This window comes from Neomonachus schauinslandi, chromosome 1 (assembly GCF_002201575.2).
Source record: "Neomonachus schauinslandi chromosome 1, ASM220157v2, whole genome shotgun sequence".
NCBI lineage: Eukaryota > Metazoa > Chordata > Mammalia > Carnivora > Phocidae > Neomonachus > Neomonachus schauinslandi.
Genome location: NC_058403.1, coordinates 207925453 through 207943449, shown reverse-complemented (window position 1 = coordinate 207943449; position 17997 = coordinate 207925453). Strand labels below are relative to the sequence as shown.

At 42.9% G+C, this 17997-nt stretch overlaps 1 protein-coding gene and 1 pseudogene across 1 annotated transcript in view; both read right to left on the bottom strand.

Annotated features, from left to right (window-relative positions):
* ZNF699 (zinc finger protein 699) overlaps positions 1-17997 on the bottom strand; it is a 171901-nt gene that overhangs the window by 58093 nt on the left and 95811 nt on the right. The window lies entirely within an intron of this gene.
* LOC110594010 lies at positions 10293-11235 on the bottom strand (annotated as a pseudogene).

Below are 17997 nucleotides of genomic sequence, written 5' to 3'. Positions count from 1 at the left end.
GAGATGGTGTGCATACTTTCTAGAGTGTCCGTGAGTTATTCCAGGTGTAAGGTCTGTGCACGTTCAGCTTAACAGTATTGATGCCAAAGTAATTTCTGCAGTGATTGTGTGTGTTACCATTTAAAACAGGTTTGACTGAAACACAAACCTGCTTAATTCACACATGTACAGCTTAATTCTTTGAACAAATCCATGTAATCAGCAAGCAAGAAGAAATCCTACCAGCATAGCTGACATCCCTTCTTTGCCACATGCCCACGACGAATCCTGCCCTACTCTGCATGGGTAACCAGAATTCTGACTGACCACATGGCTTGGGTTTTTGGTTTTTTGGTTTTTTTGTCTTTGAACTCTATACAGAACCATACAGTATGTGTTCTTTTGTGTCTGTCTGACTTTACACATTATTTCTGTGAAATTGATCCTTATTATTTAGAGTATCTCTAGCTAGTACATTTTTGTGTGTGTTCTGTCTGAATATTCCACAATTATTTAAGTAGTTTGTGTCACTTGACATTTCACTTTTCATTTGGGGGCTATTGTGAATAATGCTGCTATGGACATAACTTTAACATTTCTGATAGTGCACAAGTGCATGTATTTTTCTTGGGTGTATACCCTGGACTGAAATTGCTGGGCCATAATGGGGTGCATATGTTCATTTTGTAGATGATGCCAAATTTCCAAAGTGGTTGTGCAAATTTGTTTCCCAACAAGCTGTTTTATAGAGTTGGAAAAGATACTAAAGTTGCCTGCCTTTTTCTTACTGTGATTTACATATTCCATTATGAGCCCTCTGGATGGATGTTTTGCATGTTTTCTCCCACTCTGTGGCTTGTCTCCAGTGTTTTAAATGGTGTTTTTGGTTGAAATGAGTTCCTAATTTTAATTTTATGGACAGCACTCTTCTGTTCCTGTGTAAGAAATATTTGCCACCCAGAAGGCAAGAAGACATTCTATGATTTCTTCTACAAGTTGGTTTTGGTTTTGGATTTTGGTTTTAGTATATACCTGTAGATCTATATTTAGATCTACAGTCCATGTGAAATTGATTTTTGTATGTATTGTGTGAGCTGTTTTATTTTTTCCATATTGACCCAGCATTATTGAAATGAGTTCCTAATTTTAATTTTATGGACAGCATTCTTCTGTTCCTGTGTAAGGAATATTTGCCACCCACTATTTTTTTTTTTTAAGATTTATTTATTTACTTATTTGACAGGGAGAGAGACAGTGAGAGAGGGAACACAAGCAGGGGGAGTGGGAGAGGGAAAGGCAGGCTTCCCGCTGAGCAGAGGACCCTGGGATCATGACCTGAGCCAAAGGCAGACGCTTAACGACTGAGTCACCCAGGCGCCCCAGAAATATTTGCCACCCAGAAGGCAAGACATTCTGTGATTTCTTCTACAAGCTGGTTTTGGTTTTGGTTTTGGTTTTTGGTTTTAGTATGTACCTGTAGATCTATATTTAGATCTACAGTCCATGTGAAACTGATTTTTGTATGTATTGTGTGAGCTATTAATCTTACTTTATTTTTTCCATGTTGACCCAGCATTATTTATACAAAAAGCACATCTTGGCCCTAGGAATTTGAGAGGTCACCTTTGTCATATATTGAATTCCATATGTATTTGGTCTAATTCTGAGCTTTTTATTCTACTGATTTGTTCATGTACCATACCACAGTATTTAAATTATAAGCAGCTTTATAATAAGCTTTAATGTCTGGAATGTCTAGTTTCTTCTCATGGTTATTCTTTTTCAGTGTCTTCCTAGGTATTCTTGCTTCGTTTTTCTTTTTTTTTTTTAAGTAACCTCTATACCCAACGTGGGGCTCAAATTTACAACCCCAAGATCAAGAGTCACATGCTGTACTGACTGAGCCAGCCAGGTGCCCTGTTTGTTTTTTATACGCACTTTCCTTTTAGCTTGTCCAACTCCATAAAATTAGCTTGTTGGTATTTTTACTGTCATTCCCTTGAATTTATAAGTTAACTTGAGAACTATTCTATAATGTAAAGTCATCTTATCCAAGAACAGAGAATGTCTTTCCATTTGTTCGGGTCTATTTTAGTCCTTGGAATGTGTAAAAGTTTTCCATATACAAGTTTTATACATTCTTGTTAAGTTTTCTCTAAGTATTTAGTCATTTATTATAAATAAGCTTTTCTCTACCTTTATGTTTCCTGTTCACAGTTTTTATACATGAAAGCTACTAATTTTGTAACTTGGCTACTTCACGGAATTATTTTTTGAGTTAGCTGTATTACTGGTTTTCTGGGTTTTCCAGGTATACTGCCGGATCACCTGCAAATTGAGATATCTCTACTTGTTTACCAGTTCTTGCACCTCTAATGGTTTTTGCTTGTCTAATTGCATTGGCGAATAACCTCTAGTACAATGACAAATAGTAGCAGAGATAGTGGGCATCCTTGCTTTGTTCTAGAGGAGGTGCCCCTGTTGTTCTCCCATTAATTAAGATAATGTCTTTTGGAACTAAGGTATTATATTTATTTTATCATATTGAGAAAATATCCTATATTCTTGAATGTTCTGTCATGAATGGGTGTTGAATTTTGTCATTTTTTTTGGACATCTATGAAGAGGATCATGATTCTTCTGATTTATTAATAAAGTATGTGATATTAATAAATATCTCAATATTCAACAAATCTTGCATTCCTGGAGTGAATTTCACTTGTTCATGATGTATTATTTTCTCAATGTGGTGCTGGATCCTTTTTGCTAGTATTTTGTTTAGAATTTCTCATTGGTATTCATGTATGATAATTGGTCTGTAGTTTCTACTGTCTCTGTCTGGTTATAACGGTATTAATATTATGCTTGCTTCATAAAAGACATTGGGAAGGGGCACCTGGGTGGCTCAGTTGGTTAGGCGACTGCCTTCGGCTCAGGTCATGATCCCAGGGTCCTGGGATCGAGTGCCGCATCGGGCTCCCTGCTCAGCGGGGAGCCTGCTTCTCCCTCTAACCCTCCCCCCTCTCATGTACTCTCTCTCTCTCTCAGATAAATAAATAAATCTTAAAAAAAAAAAGTATTGGGAAGTTTTCCTTAGCAGTGCTCGGGGATAATTTATATGGCATTAGGACTGTGTGGTTTTGGAAGATTTGGTCGAATTCCCTGTGAAACCATCGGAGTCAACTGCTTTTTAGTGGTATATTTCTTTAGGGATTTTATTTCTTCCATAGAAATTGGTCTTTCTTGAGCCTTCTAACTTAAATCGGTGTTGGTAATCTTTCATTTTATTGACAAGTGCTTCCTATATTGAATTTTCCTCTGATTACTGCTTTAAAGTGCATTTCATGGATTCTAATATGTAGTTTCGATCGTCACTATTTTTGAAATTTTGTAATTTCAGTTTGTATTTCCCCTTTCATTCAGGAGTTAATAGAGGTTTTTAAATACTGGTACAAGAGGTTTTTGTTTTTGCTTTTGTTTTCATTTTTGTTCGTAAATTCTAGGTTTATTGTATGTTGAGTTTCTGCAGTTTGGATATAATAGGCCTAGATGGAGGTGTTTTTTTTGTGGGGGGCGGTATTAATCCTGCTTGATGATCTCTCAGTTTTCTGGATCTGTGGTTTGGTGTCTAATTTTGGAAAATTCTCATCTGTTATTACTTAAAATATTCTGTTGTTTTCTCTTATTCTCCCCCCTCCCTCGGTATTCCCATAACACATATGTTACACTTTTTGTAAATTGTCCCATGGTTCTTGGATATTTTGTTTGTCTTTTTCATTCTCCTTTCTCTCTCTCTCTCTCTCTCTCTTTCTTTGCATTTCTGTTTTAGAAGTTTCTGTTGAAGCATCTTCAAGTTCTTTTCTCAGCCAGGTTCAGTCTGCCACACCCATCAAGGACAATCTTCATTTCTGTTGCAGTGTTTTTGATTTCTGGCATTTCCTTTTGATTCTTAGAGTTTTCATTTCTTAGCTTACATTACTCATTTGTTCTTGCATGTTTGCTTTTTCCATTAGAACATGTAGCATATTAACCGTAGTTATTTTAGATTCCTGGTCTGAGCATTCCAAAATCTCTGCCGTAACTGAGTCTGGTTCTGATGCTTGCTTATCTCATGTTAGACTGTTCTTACTTGCCTTTTAACGAGCCTTGCAATTTTTTTTTTTTTTTTTTTGGAAGTTTGACATGATGTGTTAGGTAAAAAGATCAGCAGTGATAGGCCCTCAGTGTGTTTTAGTTTTTCTGGCTAGAGGTTAGTCTGTGTTTATGGGGTGCTGTAGCTATTGTGTGAAAGGCCAGAGTTTCCTCTGGTGTCCCTGTTTCCTTTGGGTTCTTCTAGAGATTCCTTAAATCTGGGCTGAGACTAGCAACTCTTCTAACTGGAGTCTCCTTCATACAGGAGCCAAGAAGATCCTTCTCATTCTTCAGTTTTAAGCAACAAGAGTTCCTTTATGTTTGTTTTTAGCCCATTGCTACTTTTCTGAATTCAGGATAAAAGCTGATTTTTTTTTTTTTTTAAAGCCTACCAATTACTCCTTGAGAATAAAATAAATAGATACGCTTCCTAAAAATAAGTTCCAGCCTTGGGCCTTTGATAATTGTTTTGACGTAATTTTTTTAAAGAGTTTCTCTACCTTATCCAAGAAGAGGGCAGATTTGACTACTTTACACAGATTAACCTGCTGTCTTCCACACACCAGCTTGTCATTTGCCTACAGGAGACACGGGAGGAGAGTGCTCACCTGCTGGGAACAGACCCCTGTGTCAGGTGCTTACACTGTGGCGGATCCGTTTGGCTGACGGTGCATGACGCAGAGGGGCGCGCGGTCCTGGGCTTGCGTCCTCCGTTTGCCTTCCTGAAATCCCTGCACCCTCCCATCCCACTTGCAGTGCCTCCATGCAGATGAGTGTGTGAGCAGTGGTGGCACTTGCATGTCTGTGAGCAGAGGCGCTCAACGTCCCACAGGCCTCGGTGAAAGTTTTCCCAGGCTCGTTAGAGAAGAGCAGTCATTGACTGGCATTTGCCTAGGTCTGTGGGAAGAAAAAACGTGTAACCTAGAGGCCAGGCCCCGGGGAGAGGAGAGCCCTTTCTCTGCATTGATGAAAATGGGGCTGTGTCTTTAATTAGGAGCCTTGGGAATCCAGCTCAGCTACGCTCTCTGTGCAGTCCCTCCATCACATCAATTACAAGAGTAGAAGGAAACTCAATTCCCAGCGACACCTAAGTGGCCTGGAACTCTTGCGTCTCATTGCACTTCCTTGCCATTGTCAGGACAAACATCGTCTTGTACAAGATCTCTCTGGAGGGGGCCCTCTAATTACTCTTACCCAGTCTCCATGTCTCACTCTAGCTTTCTGTGCTTTGGGTTTTTCCAATAGGAACCAGCCCTATCCTCTAATGTTTGGGTAACTCCAGTCCACTCAGGTTACCCTCCAAGGAGCCAACGAATATCAGTTAAGTGTCTCACACTGAATTCGACTTTGAGAAGGGAGACAAGACAAGGTACTGTCTTCGGGGAAATAAAGGTCTAGGAGGAGAGATATGTAAACAGATCGCTCGTGTGGGCAGTTAGTCCATTCAGGAAGTCCCAAAGAGGGTATATTGACAACGAAAGCCACATAGAGGTGATGCAAGCGAAGTGTAGATGGCTTATGTATAGTGTTCGTGATCAGAATTGAATAAACATGCCAATCCCAGGTGCAAAGGCACAGACAAAAATCACATTCTCTGACAGGTAACAGAATTCTCTTTGAAATGGTAGATAAAGCCGGAGGGGTAACGTGGGATGGATTACATAATACACAACGTATGCATCAACATTTTATGTATCAGTCTCAAACATTAATTGGAAGTTGATGGAAATCCACTGATGTTTGATGAGATTTGCAGTTTAGAAAGGTAACCTGGGCCCTTTAGTAGAATGTATGTATATTTGCTGCATAATGAACTACCCAAAACAGTGGTTTAAAACCACCACCATATGGTTTATTGTTGGTTGACAGTTTGGGCTGTGCCTGGCGAGGCTCCCTCGTGTCTGCCGTGGGCTTCCAGTTTGGCTTGTCAGCGCCTTCACTCAAGACGTCCTCCTCCTACAATCCAGACAAGGCCTGTATCTGCCCTGCCAGAGCATTCCAGAAGATCAAGAGCTCCCCCGTGCAAGTTTTGGTCAAGTCCCTGTTTGTGTCATCTTTGTCTGCACCCCATTGACCAGGGCAATCACATGGCTGGGCCCAGAGCGGAGGGGGAGGGGGAATCAGTCACCTAGAAGGGGTGTGGGTACAGGAAAGGGAAGAAATGGTGGCCATTTCTGGAGTCTCCACAGAGCCAGTGTTCTAATTGCAAGAGTCCAAATGAGAGGGCGCCTGGATGGCTTCGTCGGTTAAGCATCTGCCTTCAGCTCGGGTTCTGGGATGGAGTCCCGAGGCGGGCTCCCTGCTCAGCTGGGGGATCTGCCTCTCCCTCTACCCCTACCCCCTGCTCGTTCTCTCTCTTTCTCTCACTCTCTTAAATAAAATTTTAAAAAAGTCCAAATGAGAGAACAGCTTTATAGAGATACAACTGACATATAATGAGCCGCACATGCTTGAACAATTTGATAAGTTTTGGCCTTGTGTACAGAACTCAAGGTGGAGGTTCTCGTGCCCTCTGGTGGAAGATGCAGGGATCTGAGCGGGCACTTGTTTGGAGTGCCTTAGAGTCACATGTGGAAACAGCACGTGGTGTAAAGGCACAGAAACAAAGTGTGCTGGAATGGGAGAAAATTCGGCTTACCAGTGAGAAGCTGATCAGCTCAGGAGACCAAAGCACAGTCTTTTATGAGATTGAAATTCTTTGTACAGCTGCCAAGACCCTGGCAATAAGCAGCTCCTATCTGAAGGGCCTCAAAAACCATAAATTTGGCTAATTCCCTTGTCTCCTGTGAACTTCTGGTGCAGAGTAAACCCTGCAAGCTCTGATCACTGGCTCCATGTTTCTGTACCTTTAAGTCCTGATGGAGGCAGGTGAAAGCAGCACTTTCCAGCCAGGTTCTACCGGAGGCCCACTATTCATTTGTGTTTTTAGAGACATTAGAGCCTTTATATCTCTTTTCTGGGCATTGGAAATGATAGGTGTTGTCTGTGGATGGCATCCTATCTGGTTGGTTGGTAGAAGTCCCTTTTTAGTAGAGAAGTATGAATCAGTTGGATGACAGTGGCCTTTGATCCTATGTTTTCTTTTCCTGGGTGTGTCTCCAGTCGTTTCCAATGGGATTTATGATAAGTTTAGGCAATAGTCCTTGATGGAGTTGGGTTTGGCCACTAGATGGGACAAGGGGGGGTGGTCCACATCCCTGAGACAAGGCCATAGAGACTCAGCCAACTTTGTACAAAAGAACCTCTTAGCCCTTCAGCTGGTGGGAGAAAGTGCACCTTATTGGCTGTCGGGACATCCGTCCTGCCTCACACCTAAGGAGGACAGAGCTCCTCCAAGAAGGGAGGTCAGCAGGTGGAGAGATACGACTTTCCCCCAAAGGAATCCACTTGGAGACGGAATTCATAGGAATGTCTCACCTCAGAGATCAGCAGAAGACATTTTCAGATAATACAGTCACAGTGATTTCTGTGAATTCGCAGTGTCTGCTGCTATTCCCCTTTTTACAAAGTGGAGATAATAGCATCTGCTTCCTCAAGGTGGTTGTAAAGATGAACTGAGTTAACACATGTAGGTGCTGGACTAATGGCCTGACATACTGTGAGCACCAAACAGTCAATTTAAACAAGTATTTACTGAGATGTTCCACACACTTGGCATTGGAGTTAAAGCAGATAATAAGGACAGACAAGGTTCTTTTCCCCTGGGGTTTTGAGATCACTGAATGTGTTCATCTGTTTACTCAACAAATGTGCACTGGTGCTTCCATTCCTGACCTATAGCCTCCTGCATGCAAACACTCTTGACTAGAGGCCAGTATCTTGGGTCCATTCTATTCTGGGCCTTAGGAAAACTAGGGTCTTCCCCCCTCACTTCATATTTCCCGCATTTTTCCTTTCTTTGACTCCTTTGTGTCATGACAGGCCAGGTGGTTCTCATCCAGGAGAGATTTTGCCCCTAGGGGACATTTAGCAATGTCTGGAGACATTTTTTATCTTTATGACTAGGGTTGGGGAGGACGCCACTAGTATCTAGTGTATAGAGGCCAAGGAAGCTGCTAAACATCCTACAACACATAGGACAGCCTCCACCGCAAAGAGTAATCTGGACCCAAATGTCAACAGTACCCAGGTTGAAAAGCCCTGTGGTAGAGTAATAATTTCTATAATAAGCACTAAGTGGGAGACAGAAGGCAATCACATACTGTTCCAGGCTCATTAGGATGGTCCTGTCCTCTTGGCTTCATCTAATCCTGCCCAGGTCTCCAGGGAAGGAGTTTCATGGAAAGGTTGGAAGCTAAGACCTTATTGCACGGAAAAAAGTGATTTTTATTTGAGAGGCAGTCGGTTTGTATTACACCCTCAGACATCTGCTGGGAAGAATGCAGCTGGGCATAGCTTTCCAGGGGGCAGGATCCTGCCAATAGATCTAACTTGTTGGCACAAGATGGGGACACAAATAAAGAAATGCTGTGCTTATAAATACGGTGCCCACTATTTTGTGAGAATCTCTATATAAAGACAATTAACACTAGTTTTCTATAATCACCCCAACAGTTATTTACAAATGAAGAATTTGAGGTTGCTTAGAGGCAGAGAGTAAATATCCTAGTAAATGGTAAAGTTAGGATTCAAACATTGGAATCTGCCTGAGCCCAAATCTAGTGATCACCAAGAGGGTTCAACAGTCCTCAAATCGGCCTTAGACATTTTTTGCTCTCAGTTCAAGAGATCTACCCATTCTACCCAGTCTAGCTCAACCAGTATAAAGGATGCTTTGCCCTCTCAGTTCCTTATTATAGGGAGTCTCTGTCTGGGGCCACTTCCTGTTCTAATCCTTAATCTCTAGGTTCAGGAAAGTTCTCTCCTGGTCTGTGCAGATCTGACCTCCAGTGGTGGTGCTCCTGGGGCTGTTCAGAAGGCTCAGCTTTGAACAGAACCCCTCTCCTATGTGGCTTCCTTGGTGCCCTGAGTCAGCTCTGGAGATGGACCCAGCTCCATCTAAACCCATAGCCTCTTCAATCCTCTCTAGTCAGTTTTTCCAAATCTGTCCTGCTGGTAATGGATCCCTCCCCTGTATGGTCCCCCTCGCTCCTTGGCAGCGCAAGCTATTGTAGTTAATAAGGTTAAAGGGATGGCGACTGTTCACAATCTCTGCACCTTTTAGTGGCCAACATAGACTTTGGTGGCCCTCATGGATCATGATGGCTACACGTACTGAATGCTTATGCCAGACACTGGTCTGAGTGCTCTTATGCATAATATTTGATCCCCACCAGAACTCTTCAAGAAATGTATTGTCATCATTATTATGGATAAGGGCAAAGAGGCACAGAGAAGTAACTTGTATAAGATTGCACCATTGTGAATAATGGCACATTTGCACCCAGAACCCTCTTAGTCACTGTGCTCTGCTGTCCCTCAAAATATGGCAAGTGCTATGAAATCTGGACTGGTAGGGGGTTGTTGGTCAGGGAAGGCCCCTGAAGAGCTGACGGTTTTGATTTGAAGCCTGGTTTCGAGAAGGAGCCAGGCACGTGACGATTTGGCAAAGTGTGTGCCAGGCAAGGAAGATAGCAAGTAGGTTGCTTCTTATATGGATCAACGAAGGCCAGGATTTTCTTTCACTTAAAATAGACACTGCAATGAGTTTCCTAAGGAAGCTTCTTATTAACATCCTAAGTATAGGTCAATGGCCACCACCAAAGCAAGATTTAGTAAGTAAAATTTTACGGGGTGAGGGAGGTCAGTATGACCCCGTCCAGATAGGTAATGGTTTCCACACTGAGACCAGGGAGACCCATGGTCCAGCATTCATAGTGCTAGAAGCTAGAACATAACTGAGAAGGGTAAAGTTGAGTCAGTAACTGAAACACTTGTCATTCCTGCCCCCCTTTTCCCCAATGCACTCCTCGATTTGCTTTCTCCTCCCTTGATGCTTACAGGAGTCTGTGTCCTTGAAATAGTGTGTTTTCATGAGAAGTTTAGTTATTGGTTGACCATTCTTTTTCTTGGATGGACGATAAGACTTTTGGTGTGCTGCCTCAAGTCTGTCTTCAGTTCAGGGATGTTTTTCTTCTAGTAAATCATGAATATTATTTATGTTCTGTCTTCAGATTACATATTCAGGAACACCAGTTATCAGCATCTTGGATCTCTGTTGTTTGTCCTTAGCTTTGGTTATCTCACTGAGAGTAAGCTCCTCTCCTGAAAAGTCTCCTCAGAGCCCTTTTCATGTCCCTGTTCCTCAGACTGTAGATGAAGGGGTTCAGCATGGGGCTGACCACTGTGTACATCACTGAGCCTATTGAGCCCTTTCTGAAGGGATGAGTTGTTCCAGAAGTGAGGTAGACCCCAAGGCCTACACCATAGAACAAGGAGACAACCAAGAGGTGAGACCCAAAGGTGGAAAAGGCTTTATACTTCCCTGCAACAGAGGAAATGCCCATTATGCAGGAGATAATTCTAGAATAAGAAAAAAGGATCCCAGTCAGGGGAATAACACCCAGCAGGCCAGTTACAAAATACAGCAGGATGTCATTGGCAAGGGTGTCAGAGCAGGCAAGCTTGAGGATCTGAGTAAGTGCACAGAAGAAGTGGGGGATTTCTGTCTCTTTGCAGAAGGACACCCTCAAAAACATCAAGCTTTGCAACAAAGAATGTCAGGCAGATTAACCAAGAAAGCAGAAGCAGGAGACCGCAAAGGTGAAGGTGAAGGTTCATAATGACCGTGTAGTGCAAGGGGTGACAGATGGCCACAAACCGATCATAGGCCATCACCGTCAGGAACAAATTATCTAGTCCAGCAAAAATCATGAAAAAACACATCTGGGTAATGCAGCCTTCATACGTGATGGTGTTGCTTTGTGTCTGGATGTTCACTAGCATCTTGAGGACAGTGATAGAAGGGAAACCTATGTCAGGGAGGGACAGGTTGGAGAGGAAGAAGTACATGGGGGTGTGGAGGTGAGAGTCAGAGCTGATGGCCAGGATGATGAGCAGGTTCCCAAGCACAGTGACCAGGAACATGGACAGGAACAGCCCAAAGAGGAGGGGCTGCGAGTCCGTATCTTCTGAAAGTCCCAGAAGGATGAATTTTAAAACCACTGTTTGGTTCCCTGCTTCCATATGACTTATGGAAATTGCCTGGAAAGAGGCAAGAATAATGCTAAGACAATGACAAAACAAGAGCGTGCCATGCATTTCAAACTCATGAGGTCTTATGTTTTACCTAAGAGTCGTGATTTCTTTGGTTGACCAAACTGTCTTCAGTAACACCCTCCCCTTCCTGTTTGTATCACTACTACCAGGATCACCTCTTTAAAATGAATGTCCCAGGGCACCCAGTAGGCTTAGTCAGCAGAACATGGGTCTCTTGATCTTGGGGTTATGAGTTTGAGCCCCACGTTGGGTGTGGAGATTGCTTAAAAATAAAATCTGAAAAAAAATAAAGAGGCTCCTGGGTGGCTCAGTCGGTTAAGCATCTGCCTTCGGCTCAGGTCATGATCTCAGGGTCCTGGGATCACGCCCTGCATCAGGCTCCCTGCTCAGTGGGGAGCCTGCTTCTCCTTCTGCCTGCCACTTTCCCTGCTCGTTCTCTCTCTCTCTCTCAAATAAATAAATAAAATCTTTAAAAAATAAAATAAAAAATAGAATGAATGTCCCACACCATGCGGGGGTCTCCTCTGCAGCATCCCCAACTCATGGTTGTTCCACCTCTGCTATATAATTCCTATAAGAGGACCACTAGCCTCATGAGCATCTCCATTCTGCTTTGTATCTGTGGTCTCTTCAAGTCCAGGGAAACAGAAGAGGGAGATCATTGGGACTTGAAGAATTTAGTGATATTTTTTGTTCTCATGACGCTTACCAGTGTCTGTCTGGTATCTTATCAGTATCTAGGAACAGCACATTCTCTGTCTGAAGTTTGAGTCAGAGAAGGATGCTGTGCGAAGATTTTATAGATAATTCTTTCATTATTATAGTAACTCCTACATTGCTGTCCCAGTTTGTCCCTCTCTCACCATCATAATGATCAAGGTACCATAATATGCTTCAATTCCAAAGACTAAATCAGACACCCTCCCCCCCACCCGAACCATACATTCTAATTATATCCTGCAAGTTCGTATTGTAGTTCCTTCCATTTCTTTAGGTTAGGACAACTATGCCTTTTCTATTTCATTTTCATTTCATATCCCAAGCACTTAACACAGTACCTGGTGCTCTCTATGTATTTTGGTTGAGAGAGTGACAGAAGAAATTTTCAGGGTATAGTAGAGACAATTCCCTATCGTAAAATCCTTTAACCAGGAAGAGACACCATTTATCATAAAGGCTTTTCAACTCTCATAAAGGGAATGAGAGCCCTACCTTTCATTTCACCCTGTTAAAAAAAAAAAGTCTTAGTTTACATTTGAATATTAGGTCTCTGTGACAGGAGGGAGTTTCTAAACTCAGAGACAGTTGTCTTCAATTTTATATACATTTAAGAAAAGGTGGGGGCGCCTGGGTGGCTCAGTCATTAAGCGTCTGCCTTCAGCTCAGGTCATGATCTCAGGTCCTGGGATCAAGCCCCGCATCGGGGCTCCCTGCTCAGCGGGGAGCCTGCTTCTCCCTCTCCCACTCTCCCTGCTTGTGTTCCCTCTCTCGCTGTGTCTCTCTCTGTCAAATAAATAAAATCTTTAAAAAAAAAAAGAAGAAGAAGAAAAGGTGTATGCAAAGTTCCTAAGCAGAATAGTTAAAGATTACAAAGAATTAGATCAGTTGTTTAAAGTATATACAATAAATCATGTGTTTATCAATAATTCCAAATGACAGGTTGCCTGGGTGGCTCAGTCGGTTGAGCATCTGCCTTCCGCTCAGGTCATGATCTTGGGGTCCCAGGATCGAGCCCCGTGTTGGGCTCCCTGCTCGGCGGGGAGTCTGCTTCTCCCTCTGCCCCTCATCCCTCACCCCACTCATGCTCTCTCTCAAGTAAATAAAATCTTTTTTAAAAAAATAATACCGGGTGCCTGGGTGGCTCAGATGGTTAAGCGTCTGCCTTCGGCTCAGGTCATGATCCCAGGGTCCTGGGATCGAGTCCCGCATCGGGCTCTCTGCTCCTTGGGAGCCTGCTTCTCCCTCTGCCTCTCTCTCTCTCTGTCTCTCATGAATAAATAAATAAAATCTTTAAAAATAATAATATCAAATGACATCAAAAGGCAAATTAGAGTCTGAGAGAGGGAAATTTTATAAGGAAATATAGAAGTGCAGTTTAAAATATTGGAAAGCTTTTAAAAACAGAACTTATTAAACTCAACACCCAAAAAACAACCCAGTTAAAAAATGGGCAGAAGACATGAATAGACATTTTTCCAAAGAAGACATCCAGATGTCCAACAGACACATGAAAAGATGCTCAACATCACTCATCATCATGGAAATACAAATCAAGACTGCAATGAGATATCACCTCACACCTGTCAGACTGAGTAAAATCAACAACACAGGAAACATGAGGTGTTGGTGAGGATGTGGAAAAAGGGGAACCCTCTTGCTCTGTTGGTGGGAATGCAAACTGGTGCAGCCCCTCTGGAAAACAGGATGGAGTTTCCTCAAAAAGTTAAAAATAGGGGCACCTGGGTGGCTCAGTCATTAAGAATCTGCCTTCGGCTCAGGTCATGATCCCAGGGTCCCGGGATCGAGTCCCACATCAGGCTCCCTGCTCCACGGGAAGCCTGCTTCTCCCTCTCCCACTCCCCCTGCTTGTGTTCCCTCTCTTGCTGTGTCTCTCTCTGTCAAATAAATACATAAATAATCTTTTTTTTTTAAGTTAAAAATAGAGCTACCCTATGATCCAGCAGTTGCACCACTAGGTATTTACCCAAAGGATACAAAAATACTGATTCAAAGGGACACATGCACCCTGATGTTTATAGCAGCATTATCAACAATAGCCAAAATATGGAAAGAGCCTGAATGTCCACTGGCTGATGAATCGATAAAGAAGATGTGGTATATACATACAATGGAATATTACTCAGACATAAAAAGAATGAAATCTTGCCATTTGCAACAGCATGGATGGATGGAGCTAGAGTGTATTATGCTAAGTGAAATGTCAGGCAGGGAAATAAATACCATATGATTTCACTCATATGTGGAATTTAAGAAACAAACCAGATGAACATGCGGAGGAAGAAAAGAGAGGCAAACCATAAAACAGACTCTTAACTATAGAGAACAAACTGAGGAGGGTGGGGGGATAGGCTAAGTGGGTGATGGGCATTAAGGAGGGCACTCGTGGTGAGCACTGAGTGTTGTATATAAATGATGAACCACTAAATTCTAAACCTAAAACTAATATTACACTGTATGTTAATGGGAATTTAAATAAAAACGTGAAACTACAAAATAAAAAAATAAAAGCAGTAAGAAAACAGTAAGAAAAGGGCGCCTGGGTGGTTCAGTTGGTTAAGCGACTGCCTTCGGCTCAGGTCATGATCCTGGAGTCCCAGGATCGAGTACCACATCGGGCTCCCTGCTCGGCAGGGAGTCTGCTTCTCCCTCTGCCCCTCCCCCCTCTCATGTGCTCTCTCTCATTCTCTCTCTCTCAAATAAATAAATAAAATCTTTAAAAAAAAAAAAGAAAACAGTAAGAAAAAACAAACAAGTTATATCGGTCAAAAAAGAGTTACGTATGAGACTGTTGATAACATTGCTGTTTATGGCTCTCTGGAATCACTGTAGAGTATCCTGTTCGATCACACTATTTAGAATATTGGTACTGGAGTTTTGCTGTTGGAGTATAATGTTTATAGCAGTAACATGTTGGAACCTAAATAGGACAGTCGAGAAACCTTAACTAACATGACAAAGTGTCCGTGTTACAGTGTTAAGTAGAAAGAACAGAATGAAACGGGGAGAATAGAGAGACGTTCACATAGAACAGTGGCCGTCTGGAGGTGAACTGTGACGGAAATTCACCAGAGTGTCCACCTTGCTTTTACTGAGAGGTGAGAGTATAAGTGCCTATTTTCTTTCTTTTCTTTTTTTCCTTTTTCTACATTTTCTTAATTTTCCACAATGAGCATATATTACTTTGTGATTATTTAAAAAACTATGGAGAAATATAGTCATGTATTTGAACAGATTTCAGGATGGCCCCTTTTTCTCCCTGTTCCCCTGGGCAGCTCAGAAACACAGTAATCCCTGAATAAAAGATAGCATGAGCCATTATGCCAGGTGGAGAGAGGGAATGGTGTTTGGAAAAGGGAAAGCAGGAGTAAAAGAAGCAAAACTTCAGAGATGAAACAAGGGGAAGAAGCTATAAAATAAGTCAGGATTCTCCAGAAACACAGAACCAACAGATCTGTGACCCGTATGTACAGTTTGAGCCCGAAGGCCTGAGAACCAGAGCTGATGGCTTGGTTCCAGTCTGAAGCCTGGCAGGCTTGAGTTCCTAGAAGAGCTGATATTTCAGTTCCAGTCTGGAAGCAGGGGGCAAGCCAGCCTGAAGGCAGTCAGGCAGAAAGAATGATCTCTTACTTAGCCTTTTTCTTCTCTGCAGGCCTGCAGTGGATCTAATGAGGCCTCCCCACATCAGAGAGGGCAATCCGCTTCACTCAGTCCAGGGGTCCAAATGTTAATCTCCTCCAGGAACACCCTCACACACACATACACCCAGAACTGACCAGATATTTACCATCACAGAAGCGTATGGATTATATCTGGTGATTTCAACTAAAAGGTAGCAGCCTGCAGAACTAAAACGCTCTCCACCTGGCTGCAATATCAATGAGTCTCATTATGAATTTGGAGTAATGTCCACCGCCTGCAGGCCACTGATGGAAGGCAGACATGCTGATGACTCCAGCAAAGCGTTGGAGAGCCTTCTTTGATTCTGAGTATGTGCTGGTGGGGGTGGGGGTGGTGATGTATGTGTGGCAGGCATGCAGAATGAAAGATCCGATTTAGGGCAGATTTTTCAGATGTGAGAAGAGTATAATCAGCTTAGATGACAAATGGGGATTTGATTGCTTCAGGACTCCATGGATCGTAGGAAGACAAATGAGAGGAACTTTGCTAGTGGGAGCATCTGAGACCCTCCATGCAGTTGGACATGGAGAGTCAGGAATGGGTGAGGATGTCTGTGCAACAAGACTTATACAGGAGGGGCACCTGAGGGGCTCAGTTTTAAGCATCTGCCTTCGGCTCAGGTCATGATCTCAGGGTCCTGGGATCGAGCCCCGCATCGGGCTCCCTGCTCCGCGGGAAGCCTGCTTCTCCCTCTCCCACTCCCCCTGCTTGTGTTCCCTCTCTCGCTGTGTCTCTCTCTGTCAAATAAATAAATAAAATCTTAAAAAAAAAAAAAGACTTATACATGAAGATCGGTATCTAAGGAGAATCTGGCTCTTTGGTATCAAAATGGCAACGTAAACTTTCACTGGACACCTTCACTCGCCAATGGGGCTTTAATTCAGGTCCTCGTAGCTCATCTGGGCTACACATAGACTGGAACCCTCCTAGCCCCTTATGCAGGAGAGGTCAGGGTGGTTCCCACCTCATTGTTGTTCACATCTTTTAAAAGTCACTCAGTGGCTCAGTATCCCTCCAGAGAAAGGTCCAAACTCCACTCCCTCCGTGGTCTGGCCCCTGTCTTCTTGCTCTGGCCTCATCACCCATTCCGCCAACCCCCTCCTGTCTTTTGACCCACCCTTTGTATGAAGGAGGAAATTGCCCAAAACTTTTAAGTTACTCAAAAGAATGGCTGCATTTCTTTTGAACATTACATTGAAGTGTTGCCAAAAAGGCCAACTTAATTCTCACATTTTCTGGGGGAATATTCCTTTGTTTGCTTGAGACCTAGATTCTGTGACATCACTGCTAACACATAGGAGATTAATAAACTTCAAGTGATTTTTGTCCAGTAGAGACGCAAATTGTTTCTGTTCAGCTAAGAAGATCACCCCAAAGGTTATTGTTCATTGCCCTGTGGGACAATCAATCTCTGTCTGGTAAAAAAGATAACCCCAAAAGCTACAGTTTTTCCAAAAAAATTTTTTAAAGATTTTATTTGAGAGAGAGACTGCGCACACAAGTAGGTGGGAGGGGCAGAAGGAGAGGGAGAAGCAGACTCCCTGCCGAGTAGGGAGCCAGCCGTGGGGCTTGATCTCAGGACCCTGAGATCATGACCTGAGCCAACACTTAACCAACTGAGCTACCCAGGTGCCTCCAAAGCTACAGTTTTATTTTTCCTGTATCTTTGCATCCAACTTGGAAAACTCATTTCATTATTCCTTTCCTATCTGTATAAATCCCTGTTCCTCAAATGCTCTGCAAACTAGCTTTACTGTCCTGGCTCCCTCATTAATAAACTAGTCTTTGACATAGACTCACCATATATCTGTATGAGAGTCACATTTTTATCTATCAGAAAATAATGCATTGACGTCAGATCCTTGACATTTCTTACAATTCTTGGTACATCCTATGCTGTTTTGTAGCTCTGGACCTTTGCATTTAGCGTCCCCTGGAGTCCTCTTCCTCCCTATCCACCTGGAAAAGTCCTATCCCTCCTCTCACGTTCTGTCCTGAAATCTTGATTGACACCCCCCAGGAAGCGCTGACCACTCTCTCTTTGCACCTCCTCTGTACCTTGTAGAAACTGGTGCATGCATGTGTTTGCTCCTGAGGCTTTCATCCCCCTGGGGAGCAACACATTGTAGTTACCTCCTTATATGCAGTACCTAGCTCAGTGTTAGGCACAAGGGAGATGCTCTCTACATGTGGAAAGTTCCCTCTAGAAAATAAAAGGGAGGGATGTTCAAGTGGGTGAAGAGGGAGTTCTGAGGGGGAGACCTAGAACCATCAGGCAGGGAAAGGAGAGCAGAGCTAGAGATGAGGTAA